At 34.0% G+C, this 7,500-nt stretch overlaps 1 long non-coding RNA gene across 2 annotated transcripts in view; it reads left to right on the top strand.

Annotated features, from left to right (window-relative positions):
- Positions 1-5,131: 5,131 nt before the first annotated feature.
- LOC144977152 (uncharacterized) overlaps positions 5,132-7,500 on the top strand; it is a 3,659-nt gene continuing 1,290 nt past the window's right edge. Inside the window, exons 1-2 of one of the 2 annotated variants that reach the window (XR_013646251.1) lie at positions 5,132-5,343; positions 6,489-6,652. This is a non-coding gene — a long non-coding RNA (uncharacterized LOC144977152). Of the gene's footprint in view, positions 5,344-6,488; positions 6,653-7,500 lie in introns of those variants that run through there. The other variant, XR_013646252.1, reaches the window with a different exon arrangement.

Genomic DNA, 7,500 nt, shown 5'->3' on the forward strand with positions numbered 1-7,500 from the left:
GCTACTTGAAGCTCGAAGGAAAAATAACGATAAGTGTTGAATTGTAAGCCTCAATTTAATAGACGAAGACATACTGTGGACGTTTCTGATTTCCCCTTTATCAACAAAACACGACGAATAAGACACTAAGAACGAATGAGAGATGTATAGGTAGTGTGAATGGCGTAGATAAGGTAAATAGACATAGACAATGATGGGACAGGAAGTTTTTGAAAAACAGCAACAACAAAAAAAAAATAGAAGAAGAAGAAAAAAAAAAAAACCCAATAAAATGACAAAGACGCGGTAAACGAATACACTGATGATAATGATAAAATATTATGAAATGATAACAATCGACGTTTACATATAAATGCACGTTTATAACACATTGAATGGTACCGATGTTGTTTTTTTTTAAAATATTAATAAATAATAATAATAATAATAATAATAATAATAATAATAATAATAATAATAATAATAGATTAATTTAAGGTTTTAAATATATGTCCAGTAACTATGACAACGAAAATGATGACTTTCTCAATAAAGTAAACTTTTTAAAAAAATGTCCACAATGGGATTGAACCCAGTACTTTTAAGGTTCGAGTCTGACAGCTTATCCACTGCGCTACGGAGCCACCTGACTATTCATAACATTTAATAAGGTCTTTCTAAAACCTTATTTTACCTTCAATGCAACTTCTATTTTCTTGTTTTAAATACTCTTCAACAGTCGTAACGTCACTTCCTTCCTTATGACGCATGGTAACTTAGTAACACTGGCTCTAAACTATCGGAACAATGGCGGACGCCCGTATGAAATATTTCCCCGACGAGCATAAAGCGTATCCAGAGGAAAAAAACCCCATAAATCTGATCATGTTTTGACTTTTACACATTCTGATCACAAGGCATATGAAAAGTTCTAGCCAGCAATAAGAATAAAAAGTAATGATTTTCTTTGTTTAGAACCAAGATGGCCGCCTTTGCCGGGCGGCGTGACATCAGACTACTGAATCCGATTTCGATTTTTTATATTATTATTATTATTATCTTTTAATTTATTACCAAAGAAGTTAAACCTAGGTATTATCCACCCGAAACCATCACATTGAAAGCATCAAATGGGGCAATAATAATACTTGATGTCATAAATAGATGAAAATTGTTGAAAACTTAGTGTAGATCTGAAATCCTTAAAGTAATTAAGTGAACACATTATTTCGAATGCGACGATTTGCGTAAAAACGCCAAACTGACAACTGACAGTGTCGAAATTGGTTGTTTTTTAGAGTGTTAGTGTCGTCGGTACATAATTTCATGATATCGGTTTGACTCAACGAACTTTCAAACTGACTTTAAATTATAAAAGGAAATCAAATTATCTGTTTATCTATCTGTAAAAAATACATTTCTAATTTTCAAATCTTTCATTGAATTGTGCGCGTATAATTTTTTTTATTGACTCAAATGGCACAATGTTCTCCACAAGGCTAGACTATATTTTTTTTTATATTTCACTTTCTAAACTGCATTACACAGTTCCTCCCCGCCTCCCCTCTTTTCACTTAATTAATTGCTCACCTTTTAGAAATATCTAGCATTCTATTTTAATTCGTGCTTTCTTACAAAGGAGCATACTAATTTCCTGCCAACCAATGTTTTGTTTATTCATCTTAACTACGCCACTACCACATTATCTCATTCATCTGTGGTGTTTCGTTCATCCTGTTTTGCCAATAAAGGGGAAACCCGAAACGTTCATTTGATCTGTTTTTATAATTAAATTGAAGCTTACATTCAATTTCACATTATTATTTATTTCTTCGAGCTTCGAGCAGCAACATTTACATTAAGTGAATACATTATACTGGGGATGTAAGAGCTTTCGGAATGTCTCCCCTTTACTTAACTTATGGAAAAACAAACATCCTAGCACCTTTACAAAAGACTTATGACTAACCCTAATAGAAAAAAAAATCCTCCTATCTCGAGCTAACCTTAATAGAAAAATGATGACAAATTGAATAAATAAACGCCTGACAAAAGATCAACGGTGAAAATACAAATTTAAAGAATACTGGGGATGTAGGAGCTTTCGGAACGTCTCCCCTTTACTTAACTTATGGAAAAACAAACACCCTAGCACCTTTATTAAGACTTATGACTAACCCTAATAAAAAAAAAATCCTTCGATCTCGAGCTAACCCTAATAGTAAAAATGACTCTCGGACTGCTTTGCAATACCTTTCAATACTTCACCAATCAAAATGGCGGCTGAAAATCAAAACAATGGTCAAAATTCATCTGTCAACTTTTGGTTGTTCTTCCTGTCGTAAAAACGCCAAACTGACAACTTTTTACAGTGACGAAATTTGTTGTTTTTGAAAGTGTTAGTGTCGTCGGTACATACTTTCATGATATCGGTTTGACTCATCGAACTTTTAAACTGACTTTAAATTATAAAAGGAAATCAAATTATCTGTTTATCTTTCTGTAAAAAATACATTTCTAATTTTCAAATCTTTTAGTAGAGTTGTGCGCCGTATAATTTTTTTTATTGACTCAAATAAGCACAATGTTCTCCACAATGCTATATTTTTTAAAGAAAGGATTTGGAAAGTTAAATCTCTTGGCGATATCATTATGGAAGTAGATATTATGTTGCTCAAATTTTTCAAAAAGTTCTATTTAAGAGAGGAGGTGTCTGAGTCCGAAAATTCTCTGTAATTTCTCTTCATCCACATTAAACCAATGTTTATTCTTTTTTCTCGACGTTTCAGACATGAGATAAGATAAGATAATATTTTTCATCCTTGTATATAAATTATAATTCTGTATCACAACCCAATTCAGGAATGTATAATAGAAATATCAACGTGTAGAAATTAAATAAAAATTGACAAAGAATATTAAAAGTCTTGAAAATTACAGAGGTAAAACAAGTAGATATATGGTGACTATGTGTGGAGAATACTTATGTTAGAATTCTTGCATTATGATATTTTCAATACAAATAAATAATCAAATGAATATGAAAATGGTTTTAAAAATTGGTAAAGGGTTGAATAATTCCATAATAAGATTAGAGAAACCGCTTGTGTTTATACCAAAAAGCGTTACTTAAGTTTAATGTAGACTGGTCAAAAGTAAAAAATGATCAATTTATGATAACAGGTTTCACAAATGCGCGTATTCAACAAACAAACAAACAAATAAAAAAGAATTATTGGACACATTAATAATTACATTCTGATGACGAGTATAAAATGAAAGGAGAAATGGAACATCTAAGAAATGATTATGTGGCATCACTCCAATGAAATGTAATTTTCCTCCATTTTGCGAAGGTGGGAGCATGCCATTTCCCATTCCTCCCGTGTTATATCATTTATTGCCTCGTCTGTGAGAGTAAATTTGGTGTTCTTCGCAATCTTTTGCCTTAATTTGGGCCCAAATGAGCTCGATTAGATTGAGCTCAGATATGGGGGAAGTCGCAACACCTCGTGTCCCTGATTAGAAAGTCCACTTTGAAAACTGTTTCTGGTTTGTTTCGTTTCACCGAGGAGAATAGTTAAGCCTTTGATAAACGGTCATTCAATGCAATGATGTATGATTGAAGCCATAAAATCATGTCAGCTTTTTTAGTGGCCAAACTTGCGCCTTGAAGTAATCAAGGGCCACCAAATGGGGTAGCATTGTCCATTACAAGACAGCTGGGTGTTTCTAGGGAAGGAAGCAAACGATTCTTTAGCCAGTATTCAAACACCTCTGCCTTGAATCATAGTCTCTACCTTCCAGATGCAGAGTATAAAAACTGCATGGAACCCTTCTAAATATTTATTCACCAACTGCAAGAATAACAATGATCCTCTGACCCGAATTATCAGAAGTCCATTCCTTTGTCGGTTGTATGTTTACGTTCACCCAACTCCGTACATCTTTAGATGATATCCATATCAAAGTTTTCTCGGATCCTATCACGTCGTTCCACACTGGTGATCTCTGCTGTATTTCGATAATCATCTTCACGGGGTTGTTTGTGAAATTCCAAAATTCATACTGTCCTCTTTGATGGATAGATACAAGTGGAGTTCTATAGATAGAACGAAGATAACGTCACTCAGGTCTTTGCCATCCATGTTTGTGAGTAATTCTCACTTAACTGTATTAACCAGACTATAAACGTTTAGGTACACACAGTTTTGTGTGTTGGTCCGTTATACTTCCGGATGGCAATGTTGTGAGTTTCTTTGCCAAGCGCACAGCATCTATTCGCAGCTTTATGGGAGTAACCGATAAAGATTTCGTACCGTATCGTATCATATCGTTTAAGTGCTTATATGTTTTAAAAACATTTAAATGCTCTGTGAAACTCTCATGCATACTTACGATTTTTCATAGTTATATAAACAATTTTCATTGTTGATTGACAGTTTTGAGTACATAATCACTATTTCAAATTATTTAAAGCTTGAGATTTCATATCAGTCTTCGATGATTACAACATGATGCAGATAATATGGAATAAATCATAAATTCAAAATTTGAAGGTACTTATATTAGTTGTAACTTTATTTAAGTTTACCGTTGTTTTTATTCGGAAATAAGTATGACCTGAACTCATAAAAACTAGTCGGAACTACTTGACAGCACGATAATCTTTTGGAAACACAATGAACTCATCTCTTACTTTGTGGTGCGTAACTTGTTTACATAGTTATTTATAATGTAAAATCTCTAATTTTATGACATCGATTTTAGATAAGTTTTTTATAGGTCTTAAAGAAGAAAACTATTTTGACGTTACATCAATACGGTTCAAAATCTATATTCAGTTAAGACAAAATGAGTCAGAGGTTGATACAAATTTTTACAACTTTTGATAGAGGGACAGCTGAGAAAGACGAGAGAAATACGCGCCATTAATTAAAAAACTCTGACTATAGTATTATTGTAACGTCAATGAATATTGCTGCTTTTGTTTTGACCATGTTATAGCAATGGGATTTGAATAATATAGGCATCGTTTTGGCAAGTATATACATGTCAGCATCAAATAAATTATGAGATATGACATCTAAAATCTCAAAACAATAGGCTTCCTAAGTCGTGACGTAATCCTGCGCAGCAACGCATGGCAACAAACCGGCTGGCTCTAAACAGTCGAGAAAAATGGCTGACACGAACTCTATTTCCATCACCGCCCTTATGAAATACTTCTCCAATGAGCATAAAAGTGTCTCGCGAGGTGAAAATCATCATCAGTCAGGTCCTGTTTTGACTTTCACTTACTCAGATGGCTTGATGTTCGGCAAAGTTCAAGCCAGCATGAAGAATAAAGAGTATTCTGTGAAGGTAAGTAATTTCGTCTTCTCATTCTCACTCTCAAAATCTCACATCTCCGTAAAACTACTGTTGGACAATAATCAGTTTACTTTGAGTTTAGGCAGATTTAGTATATCCAATGGAAAGATTTAACTGTTTACGTTCGATTTTAGTTAGGGAGAGAGAGAGGGAGTCATTGAATTATTGTGTTTTTATCTTATGGACCACGGACTTTGAGTCTTTGAGGTCTTAGTCTTGCTTCGCTAATTTTCGTTGCTATTGACTATAGTCTACTACATACTATTTAGTATCGTGTTGTAACCTTTATTATAATACTCATATGAGCATCATAATCACCAATCACGCTAGACATTTTATCATACTTCATGTGGGGCAGCGTGGATCAGCGGTACGGTTTTTGCTTCGTACCCGAAAGGTACCGAGTTCGTTCACCCGCCGCTGCGCTGTGTGGCCTTGAGCAAGTCACCTCGCCCTAGCTCAATTTGCGGCGCTGCACCGTGGTTATTCCAGTCTTCCCTGGGAATAGACCCTAGAGATAAATTTCCTCTATGGGATGAATAAAGGATTTATTTAGACCAGTGTTAGTCACTGTAAACTAAACTTCCTATTGGGTTAAGGTGTGTAATGTAAATGTTGCTGCTTGAAACTCGAAGAAATCAATAACATTGTGAAATTGAATGTGAACTTCAATTTAATATACGAAAACAGATAAAATGGACGTTTCGGGTTTCCCCCTTATCAACAAAGCAAGATGAATGAAAGAATCACTTAATTTGTTTTTTTAATTGAGTTTTTATACAGCGTAATATCCACTAAATGTGCTCAAAGTGCTTTACAAGGGGTCCCTGGCCAACAGCAACATTTAACATGTAAGACGGGACATGATGCCTGTTGGGCGATATTACAATTTTTTCGGACAGAGACAACGCCAGGTACTCATTTGACACCTGAGTACGGTGAGAGATTGTGAGTAAAGAGCCTTCTCCAAGGACTCAACTATGTGCCGAGCGAGGCCCAAACCCAGGACCTTCTGATCTGAAAGCGAGTGTCATACCACAAGACCACAACAGACGTTTTATTAGTTTGTTTGTTTTTTGCCTATTGAGCATGGTCGCAGCTCTAAATTTGAATCTTTTATTCTTTTACTTCCACAGATCTATCTTGATGATGCCTTGGGTTGATTCAGTCCAAAACTAATTTGTGTGGTTTTATTTAACAATGTTAATGACATTGAACATACATTGATACAACAATGCCATAATTTGTCATGTTTATCATGTAAAATCATGTATGGACCTACAAAACCATTATTTTGAATGGTGATTTGATGATGATGAACAAAATATGTGTGTTGTACAAAATAAATGGCAAAGCTAACAAAATGCAATCTCCTTAATAAGAGGAGACTGGGGATTGACAAGTGCTGCAACAAATTGAAAAATAATATCAGATGTTTCTCTTAACATGGTTGGAATATATGAGAGGATGTTAACATTTTTCAGTCTTTCATTAGCCCTCTCACTTCAACATGAATTCTACATGAAGCAATTTCTTTTGTTAATAAAATCTCATTTTCAGTAAATTTATTATGTAAAAAGGGAGGGATATTTACAGTTACTCCTTGAGGTAAAATATCTTGAATCAGGATGGGGTTTTACCTTTATTACCTTTATCTGCTAAAATTAATTCTCCAGGGCTTAAAATTAAAAGTTTTAGTAATCCACAATTTTGTACAATGACCTTATCCGAGACAGACCCTGGATCATGTTTAGAAATAAAATTTATCACACCATTTGGACTTAGACCAACAAGAGCTTTAACAGAATTCATGGACCTATAAGAAGAATAAGTTAACCGTTGTTTATCCATTTCTTTAGGAATAGCAATTTGGTCATCTGTACAATCAATGATCATTCTGCAATTTGGAAATCTTAAAAATGATGATGGAGCTGATAGTTTATTTTTATGTCTAGAAGGGCTTGTAACCTTCATAACATTTTCAAAGAGAAGCGTATGGCTTATGTAAAACATGAATAAAAGTTTGTATAATATTTGTTATAGTACTTTCACTAACGCTAAACAATTGTGAAATATGAAGGTTAGCGTAGTTCTGTCTAAGTTTCATAAGTGTAATAATGAAAATTTGGTCTTTAATGCAACTGTCTC

This window comes from Berghia stephanieae, chromosome 7 (genome assembly GCF_034508935.2).
Source record: "Berghia stephanieae isolate SIO BIC M18660-M18661 chromosome 7, UCSD_Bste_1.3, whole genome shotgun sequence".
Taxonomy (NCBI): domain Eukaryota; kingdom Metazoa; phylum Mollusca; class Gastropoda; order Nudibranchia; family Aeolidiidae; genus Berghia; species Berghia stephanieae.